The sequence below is a fragment of the Ylistrum balloti genome, unplaced genomic scaffold, assembly GCF_031769215.1.
Source record: "Ylistrum balloti isolate Yb309-2 unplaced genomic scaffold, AGI_CSIRO_Ybal_v1 Utg369668, whole genome shotgun sequence".
Taxonomy (NCBI): Eukaryota; Metazoa; Mollusca; class Bivalvia; order Pectinida; family Pectinidae; genus Ylistrum; species Ylistrum balloti.
This window is the reverse complement of record NW_026781915.1, coordinates 1,223,567-1,237,380: the sequence shown is the minus strand read 5'-3', so window position 1 is coordinate 1,237,380 and position 13,814 is coordinate 1,223,567. Positions and strand designations below refer to the sequence as shown.

Genomic DNA, 13,814 nt, shown 5'->3' with positions numbered 1-13,814 from the left:
TGTTGACAGAAATATGAATGTGGAATATTGATATTAAGTATATCCACTAGATTAAGTAATTTATGGTTTTACTGACTATGTCATTTAGTCCATAATTGTAGGCTGGCAGAATCAACTTCTTTTTGAGGTTTTCTTGCCTTCAGATTGTTAGTAAAGAATTATGATGGTCAAAAAAGTGGCAAATAAACATTTCCTTTCAACTTCTTTCCACAAATAAAAATTGCTGACCACTTTTTCTGGATATTTTAGCCTCTAAATAGTCTAATCTGACATCACACCTCTAAATAGTCTGATCTGACATCACACCTCTAAATAGTCTGATCTGACATCATACCTCTAAATAGTCTGATCTGACATCATACCTCTAAACAGTCTGATCTGACATCAAACTAAACAGTTGGATCTGACATCAATCTAAACAGTCTGATCTGACACCAAACCTCTAAACAGACTGACCTGACACCAAACCTCTAAACGGTCTGATCTGACATCAATCTAAACAGTCTGATCTGACGTTACACCTCTAAACAGTCTGATCTGACATCAAACTAAACAGTCTGATCTGACATCACACGTCTAAACAGTCTGATCTGACATCAATCCTCTAAACAGTCTGATCTGACATCAAACTAAACAGTTGGATCTGACATCAATCTAAACAGTCTGATCTGACACCAAACCTCTAAACAGACTGACCTGACACCAAACCTCTAAACGGTCTGATCTGACATCAATCTAAACAGTCTGATCTGACGTTACACCTCTAAACAGTCTGATCTGACATCAAACTAAACAGTCTGATCTGACATCACACGTCTAAACAGTCTGATCTGACATCAAACCTCTAAACAGTCTGATCTGACATCACACCTCTAAACAGTCTGATCTGACACCAAACCTCTAAACAGTCTGATCTGACATTACACCTCTAAACAGTCTGTTCTGACACCAAACCTCTAAACAGTCTGATCTGACATCACACGTCTAAACAGTCTGATCTGACATCACACGTCTAAACTGTCTGATCTGACATCACACCTCTAAACGGTCTGATCTGACACCAAACCTCTAAACTGTCTGATCTGACATCACACCTCTAAACGGTCTGATCTGACACCAAACATTTAAACAGACTGATCTGACATCAAACATCTAAATAGACTGTCATTCTTTGCACTCTCATGACATTCTTCTCTTTATTACTGAAAACAACCGTAATTATATCACTCCTTCCAGAAAAACATTGTTGCTTTATGAGATTTATAATGAAGCATTTTTCTGTTAGTGCCCGTCAACATTGGTGATTTTAAAGGCTGGCCATTTACTTGTAGAATGTTGTAAAGCAAAAAATTCAGTCAGAAGTACATCTGTATAGACTCTGAAAAAACGGGAACAATCAGTGAAAACTATACCGATGGAACAATACAAATTTAATGAGGATGTTAGCTTTTAAAAGAATGTGTTTCCTGATCACAAATTTATAAGGGGGGATCGTTAAGTCTTTCCTGTGTAACGAAATGATGTAAATTTCTCGTCCCGAGTTCCTCTTTTTTCGCGTTTCTGTGGAAGCTAGTGTATTGGTTGGGAGTGATAAACGGGGCTGGTAGGCTGGCCGTACCTACAAGTTAGGTAATTCTATGATACTCTGCGGACACATTACACGTCACAAACACTATTTGATATGCAGCTGCGAGTTTAGTTTCTAAAAAATCAATATGCCTACATCTCACAGACCTTTCACGTACAAAAATTATTTCAAAATTATGCAGAATTCCCAAATTTTGTGGTTTGTTTCTAGATTGAGTTGTCCCATGGGTACACATGTTCTTAGGTTATGGTTACCAGGGGAACCATTTGAAAATTGGTGAATAAAATTGAGATTTTAGAAAATATAGACATGATCTATATGAGAGAAAAAAAAAGATTTCAAGTTTTTTTTTCAAGATCTTTTTCTTGAAAAGTGTGTTTTAAGTTCAGACCTGTATTTAAGTTGTGATGCCACAATTAAAGATAGTAAAAATTTATGTGAAATGCCTAATCCTTCAGTGTGTCAAGGGGTATATAGAAAGCCTTGCTGTAGCTTAGCTCCTGTATGTCAGTTTGAAACTTACATATTGGAGGAAATCAACATAGACAAATTATCTGTAGGACTATTTCATTGACACAAGGGAAAATGATGAATCCGTTCAGCAACCAACTTGTTGATGCATGTGTTATTTTGAAAATGATATATGTATTTATATCTTTAAAGTTTCAAAAACTGCTTAACAGTAATAATGTTGCTGTCAGAGGAATATTTCAAACTTTTCGTTTATTTTGATACTGACTTACAGGTTGATATCTTTGTTAGTTGAATATTAATTTGTACATTATATTTAGTCTTGATGTCATTTGGTATTGGTTTTAACAATATTGATACATATTATACAATATGCCAGACTATAAAAAGGACACTTTTAAAGGATATGTAAAACTTATTGAATGATAGAGAAAACTACAAGTATTAAGACTTTAGAACCAAGTGTGATGTTTATTCCTGGTTTTATGTACAATGGTGTTCTTAACATTATATAACGATCAGTCTTATCTGACAGATGTTACTTTAGTATTATTGTGGTTTAAATTGTATAAATACTATTTACAATTTTTGTGTACTTGGTCTTATACAGGTTTGTACCTCAGATTGGTTATGATATGGAAGATAATCTTTAGTTGATAACTCAGCAATGAATGTCGATTAAAATGTGTCGTTTGTGATGATGTAACAGGGGGAATAACTCATTTCATTTACTTTCTGTCAGTTCCTATTACATTTAGACGTTGTATAATTAATTTTGTTGTTTATGCCAATGTTTTATATGTAGGAAAACAATTTTACAAATTGTAGTGATTCTTTCAGAGATATGACTCACTGTCTACATAGATAGCATTACATACTAACTTAAGGTTGCTATGGGTATTTGAGTTTTAAGAGGTTATGAACGTAAAGTTTTCTGATTGGATCACGATAAGGATGTAAACGAAACCAGTAGAAAGTGATCAAGACTGACGATAATTAATTACACAGACACACATATATTTTTTTTATTTGATTTTCAAAGTCTTGGAGACTAAATGAATCGTGCAGTGGGCGGGAAAGAGTTTCTGTGTAATATGTCTTCAAAACATTCCACACTTATTTCACAGCTAGCTAACGTAGCATGTACCAACCTTAAATTCTCTATAACCCCATATCTTCTTTGATGGATGGCATTGGGCAACGTTTTTCTAGTCACGAAGGCGTTGGAGCATCATTTAGTACATGAAAACTCTGAACCTTAATGATTGTGAAGATACTGGTGACTGTAGAGATTGTCAGACTTTTACTGGAGACAGAAACCACTAATGTTATATACTGGTGACTGTAGAGATTGTCAGACTTTTACTGGAGACAGAAACCACTAATGTTATATACTGGTGACTGTAGAGATTGTCAGACTTTTACTGGAGACAGAAACCACTAATGTTATATACTGGTGACTGTAGAGATTGTCAGACTTTTACTGGAGACAGAAACCACTAATGTTATATACTGGTGACTGTAGAGATTGTCAGACTTTTACTGGAGACAGAAACCACTAATGTTATATACTGGTGACTGTAGAGATTGTCAGACTTTTACTGGAGACAGAAACCACTAATGTTATATACTGGTGAGTGTAGAGATTGTCAGACTTTTACTGGAGACAGAAACCACTAATGTTATATACTGGTGACTGTAGAGATTGTCAGACTTTTACTGGAGACAGAAACCACTAATGTTATATACTGGTGACTGTAGAGATTGTCAGACTTTTACTGGGGACAGAAACCACTAATGTTATATACTGGTGACTGTAGAGATTGTCAGACTTTTACTGGAGACAGAAACCACTAATGTTATATACTGGTGACTGTAGAGATTGTCAGACTTTTACTGGAGACATAAACCACTAATGTTATATACTGGTGACTGTAGAGATTGTCAGACTTTTACTGGGGACAGAAACCACTAATGTTATATACTGGTGACTGTAGAGATTGTCAGACTTTTACTGGAGACAGAAACCACTAATGTTATGTTACTGGTGACTGTAGAGACTGTCAGACTTTTACTGGAAGAAACCACTAATGTTATGTTACTGGTGACTGTAGAGATTGTCAGACTTTTACTGGGGACAGAAACCACTAATGTTATATACTGGTGACTGTAGAGATTGTCAGACTTTTACTGGAGACAGAAACCACTAATGTTATATACTGGTGACTGTAGAGATTGTCAGACTTTTACTGGGGACAGAAACCACTAATGTTATATACTGGTGACTGTAGAGATTGTCAGACTTTTACTGGAGACAGAAACCACTAATGTTATATACTGGTGACTGTAGAGATTGTCAGACTTTTACTGGAGACAGAAACCACTAATGTTATATACTGGTGACTGTAGAGATTGTCAGACTTTTACTGGGGACAGAAACCACTAATGTTATATACTGGTGACTGTAGAGATTGTCAGACTTTTACTGGGGACAGAAACCACTAATGTTATATACTGGTGACTGTAGAGATTGTCAGACTTTTACTGGAGACAGAAACCACTAATGTTATATACTGGTGACTGTAGAGATTGTCAGACTTTTACTGGGGACAGAAACCACTAATGTTATATACTGGTGACTGTAGAGATTGTCAGACTTTTACTGGAGACAGAAACCACTAATGTTATATACTGGTGACTGTAGAGATTGTCAGACTTTTACTGGAGACAGAAACCACTAATGTTATATACTGGTGACTGTAGAGATTGTCAGACTTTTACTGGGGACAGAAACCACTAATGTTATATACTGGTGACTGTAGAGATTGTCAACTTTTACTGGAGACAGAAACCACTAATGTTATATACTGGTGACTGTAGAGATTGTCAGACTTTTACTGGGGACAGAAACCACTAATGTTATATACTGGTGACTGTAGAGATTGTCAGACTTTTACTGGGGACAGAAACCACTAATGTTATATACTGGTGACTGTAGAGATTGTCAGACTTTTACTGGAGACAGAAACCACTAATGTTATATACTGGTGACTGTAGAGATTGTCAGACTTTTACTGGAGACAGAAACCACTAATGTTATATACTGGTGACTGTAGAGATTGTCAGACTTTTACTGGGGACAGAAACCACTAATGTTATATACTGGTGACTGTAGAGATTGTCAGACTTTTACTGGAGACAGAAACCACTAATGTTATATACTGGTGACTGTAGAGATTGTCAGACTTTTACTGGGGACAGAAACCACTAATGTTATATACTGGTGACTGTAGAGATTGTCAGACTTTTACTGGGGACAGAAACCACAAATGTTAAGTTACTGGTGACTATAGAAGGGTAGCTACGCTTGCTAATCTTCTCCAGTACCAGCAAGATGCAAGACTGAGTTGTATATCAGTCATCTTCTGTTCCCAATATCATACAATAGAATGTGCTCATGACTTTGACTATTGTCTATTCAGTTAGACATACTACACCTCTCTGTCTGGGTCAACATTATACCTCATACAACACTTCACGTTGGTCATTCATTCAACACATTCTAAAAGTATCTACTCTCAGTAATGTACCACTTGTTGTTTACCTGTCCTTCTGCCTGTAAAACACTTAACCCATGCATATGTAAGATTTAATATAAATGGTGATGAAGATGTCCAATCTGAGGTTAAAATAAAAACACAAGATTTTACTGCGAAATTCTGTTAAGTTTTAGCTCACCTGGTTCGAAGGGCCAAGTGAGCTTTTGCTTATGGCGTAGCATCTGTCATCTATATATTTGTGATATTAACACTGATTCTACGTTTGATGAAAATTGATTACCAGGTGAGTGATGCAGGCCTATTGAGCCTCTTGTTCAAGTACATCATATGGTTTTGTCCTACTGTTTTTACCCTGGTCTATTTACTTTTCCTTACCATACCTAATCTTACATCCATCAACATCTTCATGTTTTACACTCATACATAGACTGACTTCCTCATATTAAAGAAAAAAAGAAATCAATTCATATCTCAATCATCATATATCATAACACGGTACTCCTGGTATGCTAAACTGTACCATAGTATACCTGTGTTCTGAGATTGTAATGTGTTGATTGGACACCACATAGATCATCAAACCTAACCACAAACATTCATGATGACCTGCAACTGATGACATAGGCTATTCATGTTGTTTTCTGGTTAGTTTTAACAAGATCTGAGGTCTGCTATGAAAAGCAAGCTTAAGATGTAAAATTGTAATGAGAGAATATGTCACAAGTGTCTAGGTTTTGTTATATGGTGTATCATGATCATATGTCAGTGTTGTAATAAAACACACATCTCAATATCATACAGTGTGTCTTACAGCAATATCATAGTATTATACATATTGTATGACAATATCATATAGTGTGTCTTACAGCAATATCATAGTATTATACATATTGTATGACAATATCATATAGTGTGTCTTACAGCAATATCATAGTATTATACATATATGACAATATCACATGGTGTGTCATAAAATATCACAACACCTATCATTCCATTATTACATGTTGTATCATATGCACATTGTTGCCATTTAACACATGTCATCTTTAGTTTACATGGTATGATTTTGTTAAAACTTATTCCTGTTGTCAACATATTCAATAAAGATCTATATCATATCTTGTTTGCTACACTTAGTCACTGTCATCAATATTGTGTAGGTGTGTGCATTAAATTTCTTGCTAAAGCTCAAAGCACAATTTCAGTTCATTTGCATAAAAGCGTTGTCATTAATTAATTTATAAGTTTGATATTAACAGCCTAGTGTGTCTAGATTATCAGTTCATGCTTAATTCAGACATTCCCAGCTAACATGCAATCTTAATTAACCTACTAATATACTTTGTTTTTCATGTATATTTTAATATTTACTGCAAACAATTTCTATAGTTTACTCTCCAAGGCTGGCCATGTGTTTCTTCATAACATGTCTGTCCTTCATCTTTTTTTTTCTGAATTTTTGCTTCAAGATTAGATGCATCTTGTATTTAACAGTTTGTCTGCACCACATTGTTGTATGTTCTCTGTATGACAACAGCTTCAGTATCTATCAAGAATAAGTAGAATTTAGCACAGTAGGATTTTTCGCAGCACTTTGCTTTTTGGTTTCAAATCCAAGGATTCTTACTTTCCTTTCACAGTGTGAACATATGTTTTCTGTTTCCAGAAGATATACGTATCATCAAGCTATCTGTTGTAATCTGATTGGTGACTTTAATACAAGGTCATTACCATTGGTTACAGGTAGATGTCTTAGAAGTAAAAAACAACTGACAAATGTTTTTTTTTTAACTCTTGTTTTTTTAAATATTATTTGAATATGGATATTCTGGATATGATGCCAATTATAATTAATCATCTGAAACAATTTAAAATAAAAATGTTTTGATATTGAGTAAATTTTTCCATTTCTGTTCATGAATTTATTGTTTCATTAGAAATAAAAGTAATTCAGTATAAAAAAAGAAATAAATGGAAAAAGGGAGGAATAGACATTTTGACATATGAATTGATGGATTATAGATAGGAAGCTTCGCGCAAGTGTAATACAATATGTACCTTGATTCAGGTGTACAGCGTTTCTTAGTTAATCTCTGTGCTTCAGTCAATATTCATACATTCAGAATGAAGAAATAGTAAAGATAAGTCAAGATAGGGTAAAAATGAGTTATCTACCCATAGAAAGGTATGAAAAAATGGAAAGATTGCAAAGAAGTTACAAGCCCATAGATATTGCCAAATAAAATGTGTCTACCCCTGGAGAAACAATTTGTGTTAAAACTGCATGGCCAGCCTTGGATGTTTTTGTTGTTGTTGCCTTGGGTTGGCTTAGTGGACAGTTTAGTGTCCATCTGCATTTTTGTGTGTTATATCATTTGTACACAGGTTTGACAAATAGTGCAGCCATGCATTCACCTCACCTGCTCCATGCTAGTAAATCTACGGTAGATGCATCTTCATCTTCATCAAATCCGCGAGGCTTCACCCCGGTGTCGTCTGGCGTCTCATTGTCCCAGCATGCATCTCAACACGAGCAGGGGACCCCACCCAGACCCCTGAGTGGTCACACCCCACAGCCAGCAGGAACACGCCCACTTTCCTCATCCCCACCCCTCTCAGGTAGAGGTGTATTTATAACACAAGGTATGTGATCAGTGTCCAGGATTGACCACTGATATTCTACTTTTGAATAAAAACTATCAAGACAAGATCTGAAGTCGCCCAAGTACCAAATTGTTAAGGTTAGGATAGTATACATATGGAAAATAAAAAGGTTTTGACATTTTGAAAAGATTTTGGATTAATCAACATTTGAAATTGTTTCTTTTCATCATCTCTTAATTAGCTTTTTCTCTTTCAATTAATTTGATGATAACGATCATTTTTCAGTTTTGATAGATCTATTTTCCAGATACTTACAAGTGTCACTAGCTCTTCAATATTAATTTATCTTGTCTGTTACTTATTCTTTATTTTTCTCTTAGACCTTCACATTGAAGTCTCATGCTGTTAGTAATCTCACATTCCATCTATTCATCCGTCCATCTGTCCTTCCATATTTTGTTTCATATTTCATTTTTTGTTTGATTTTCTTCATACTAAATATTCATACTACATTAAATGTACTTATTTATGATATCAGTATTTCACTTCAGTTCAAAGTATCATTCAGAATTGATTGTGAGTGATATGTTCCCTCTTTCCCCCCCTATTTTTAGGAAGAGGAATGATCCTTTTTATCACAATGAGTTTTACCTGGGTGATTGGTTGGAATTTATACTTTTAGACATATGGCGTGGATAACTTTGTCATTGTTGTTCATTTACAACATCAGTGGTAACATTTGATTAGCTATTTGATTTCAGCTTATCCCTACAGTAGAGGCCTGTATTCATGCTAAGCTTTCTAGATCCTAATAGGTTGGGCTAAAAAGGTTCAACATGAAATCAGTCTGTTATATTTTATATTTTAATGCAGGTGTTATCTTCTTACGTAATTCTTAATAAATAATCAACCTGAATTTATAGACGTCACGAGGGAACTGTTGTAACATCTACGCTGACTTCACAATCACTCAGAATTTACATCTCTGTTGACATCACAATCACACAGTATTTATATCTACGCTGACTTCACAATCACTCAGAATTTACATCTCTGTTGACATCACAATCACACAGTATTTATATCTATGCTGATGTCACAATCACACAGTATTTATATCTATGCTGACATCACAATCACACAGTATTTATATCTATGCTGACATCACAATCACACAGTATTTATATCTATGCTGACATCACAATCACACAGTATTTATATCTATGCTGACATCACAATCACACAGTATTTATATCTATGCTGACATCACAATCACACAGTATTTATATCTATGCTGACATCACAATCACACAGTATTTATATCTATGCTGACATCACAATCACACAGTATTTATATCTATGTTGACATAACAATCACACAGTATTTACATCTATGCTGACATCACAATCACACAGTATTTATATCTATGTTGACATCACAATCACACAGTATTTATATCTATGCTGACATCACAATCACACAGTATTTATATCTATGTTGACATCACAATCACACAGTATTTATATCTATGCTGATGTCACAATCACACAGTATTTATATCTATGCTGACATCACAATCACACAGTATTTATATCTATGCTGACATCACAATCACACAGTATTTATATCTATGCTGACATAACAATCACACAGTATTTACATCTATGCTGACATCACAATCACACAGTATTTATATCTATGCTGATGTCACAATCACACAGTATTTATATCTATGCTGACATCACAATCACACAGTATTTATATCTATGCTGACATCACAATCACACAGTATTTATATCTATGCTGACATCACAATCACACAGTATTTATATCTATGTTGACATAACAATCACACAGTATTTACATCTATGTTGACATAACAATCACACAGTATTTACATCTATGCTGACATCACAATCACACAGTATTTATATCTATGCTGACATCACAATCACACAGTATTTATATCTATGCTGACATCACAGTCACACAGTATTTACATCTATGCTGACATCACAATCACACAGTATTTTATATCTATGCTGACATCACAATCACACAGTATTTATATCTATGCTGACATCACAATCACACAGTATTTATATCTATGCTGACGTCACAATCACACAGTATTTATATCTATGCTGACATCACAATCACACAGTATTTATATCTATGCTGACATCACAATCACACAGTATTTATATCTATGCTGACATCACAATCACACAGTATTTATATCTATGCTGACATCACAATCACACAGTATTTATATCTATGTTGACATAACAATCACACAGTATTTACATCTATGCTGACATCACAATCACACAGTATTTACATCTCTGTTGACATCACAATCACACAGTATTTATATCTATGCTGACATCACAATCACACAATATTTATATCTATGCTGACATCACAATCACACAGTATTTATATCTATGCTGACTTCACAATCACACAGTATTTATATCTATGCTGACATCACAATCACACAGTATTTATATCTATGCTGACATCACAATCACACAGTATTTATATCTATGCTGACATCACAATCACACAGTATTTATATCTATGCTGATGTCACAATCACACAGTATTTATATCTATGCTGACATCACAATCACACAGTATTTATATCTATGCTGACATCACAATCACACAGTATTTATATCTATGCTGACATCACAATTACACAGTATTTGTATCTATGCTGATGTCACAATCACACAGTATTTACATCTATGCTGACATCACAATTACACAGTTTTTATATCTATGTTGACATCACAATCACAAAGTAGAGACATCTACACTGACACTATCACACAGGAGTGACATCTACACCGACACTGTTATCACACAGGAGTGACATCTACACTGACATTATCACACAGGAGTGACATCTACACCGACACTGCTATCACACAGGAGTGACATCTACACTGACATTATCACACAGGAGTGACATCTACACCGACACTGCTATCACACAGGAGTGACATCTACACTGACACTATCACACAGTAGTGACATCTACACTGACACTGCTAACACACAGTAGTGACATCTACACTAACACTGCTATCAGACAGTAGTGACATCTACACTGACACTGCTAACACACTGTAGTGACATCTACACTGACACTGCTAACACACAGTAGTGACATCTACACTGACACTGCTATCACACAGTAGTGACATCTACACTAACACTGCTATCACACAGTCGTGACATCTACACTGACACTATCACACAGTAGTGACCTCTACACTAACACTGCTATCACACAGTAGTGACATCTACACTAACACTGCTATCACACAGTAGTGACATATACACTGATGCTTTTGTTACACAGTAATGTCACTAATGTAGATATCGACTGATATCACCATCAACTATTACTAGTAGTAGTAGTAAATATGTTAGTCTTTGACTTGATTTAGTTCCTGGTGGAGGAAGGAAAATGTTTCAGAAGTCAACAACACAGATATTCTTTAATGCTGTTGATACTTGAAGTTGACCTTGTTTTCTCCCAGTGGTATAATATGGTTTGGGGATTGTAGAAATGTTAGGTATTCAGACTTTCCTCCATCTTGTTGAGTTTTCTTTCCTGTTAGTTTTACCATTAATTGTTCAATCGGTACATAGCATTATTTTTCTTAATACCGCCACTGCAGGTGCATGTGGTTTACATTGCGAGTGAAGGTTTTCCGTGTTCTTAGTGTGTCTGGTGCGTGTTGCTTGTACGATTACCATTAGGTATAAAAAGTGATAAATATAGAATAATACACGAAGCAATAATGGCTATATATCATGGATTCTCCAAGCAGATGTTCCCTGCAAGTTAACTTGTTTAATAACTGAGAGAGATAAATTTTTGGAAAGTTTTCGCCTGTATTAATAGTTCTGTAGTGTAGGTGATAGGAAGTATATCTTACAGAGGAAAAACGAAGAGGAATGGATTTGTTTAAAACCAAGCAATAGTTTAAGGAATGCTGTCTGTTTAAAGACAGGAAAAAATAGATTGGGTCTGTAAATCGGAGGATGACTTATACTGTATTAAGTACGCTGAGAATGTTACAGTTACATTGTTACTGTAAACACACTAGTAATGTAGACAAACTGTTACCATAAATGTATTAATAAGGTGGTTGTTTACTATTATTGTAAATTTACTAGTAAAGTGGATGTGTACTTTTATCTGTAAAATACTAGTATTTTGGATTTGTAATTTTCATGGCAATGTTGCCGTAAATACTAGTAATAGTGATGTGCACTGTTAAGGTAAATACTATTAATATGGATGTGCACCGGTACAATAAATACTAGTTATGTTGATGTGTACTGTTACCGTAAATACCAGTTATGTGGATGTGCACTGTTACCATAAATATTAGTAATGTGGATGTGCACTGTTACCATAAATACTAGATATGTGGATGTACACTGTTACCATGAATACTAGTTATGTGGATGTGCACTGTTACCGTAAATACTAGTTATGTTGATGTGCACTGTTACCGTAAATACTAGTAATGTGGATGTGCACTGTTACCATAAATACTAGTTATGTGGATGTGCACTGTTACCGTAAATACTAGTTATGTTGATGTGCACTGTTACCGTAAATACTAGTAATGTTGATGTGCACTGTTACCGTAAATACATAAGTTGCTGTAGATATATAGAGTTACTATAGATATACTAGAATACATACTAGGAAGGGTTTTATTTAGAACATTGTGAAAATAAAAAATGTAAACACATAACATGACAAAGTAGAATAGATAAAGAAGGAAGGAAAAAGGTCAAAGTAGGCTTACAAGAAAGAATTGCTTATTGAAGAAAATAAATTGAAATTTAGTCAAGACAAGGGAGAGACAGGAGAAGATATAAAAGTTGTTTGTTGAAAATGGAGGAAGGAATGATATAACAATAGGTGTTGAGAGGAAACAGAAAAGTGCAGTGGTGTGGAATTTAAGTAGTGTAGGGGTGGGGGGTGGGGGGTGGGGGGTGGGGGGAGCAGGTGGAGGGTGGAGATGAAACTTTAATCAGTTGTACAACAAATGACAAGCTGGGAATCAAAAGTGAAATCTCAGATTTGAAAATTCTGTCATAACTAATTGGTTTATTATAGTAAGAAATGTTACCATATTTCATATAATTAAACCAGAGTTCATTACAAGCTGATTCCATTATGATTGTGCTGCAAACTAATATCTGTGTTTAAATTTTTGTTTTTTTCAATCCCCATACCTCTCTACTGAATTAGTGTGAAATATGTACTGCTGATTGTACAGGAACTAATTAGAAAGCTCCACATTACCACCCACTGGCGTTCCTCATGAGGCTCTTGATGGGTAGATGTTCTGTCATGCTGATTGAGTGTACATCCATAAATTACACAAATCAAAATGGAATGATAAGTAAAATTTTATCAGACCATACTATACTTCAAATATTCTCTTTGAATTAAACTTTCATAGAGGCAGGATCTCAGGTAACATCTTTTGTTTTAAATTTTGTAGATGTATTTCATTGGCATAAAATTCGTATTTAAAATTCAAAA

General features: G+C 34.8%; 1 protein-coding gene across 6 annotated transcripts in view; it reads left to right on the top strand.

The window, feature by feature from the left end:
* The window catches only part of LOC132560801 (nuclear factor 1 X-type-like), a 122,352-nt gene that overhangs the window by 91,730 nt on the left and 16,808 nt on the right, over positions 1-13,814 (top strand). The gene's annotated exons all lie outside the window — the stretch shown is intronic.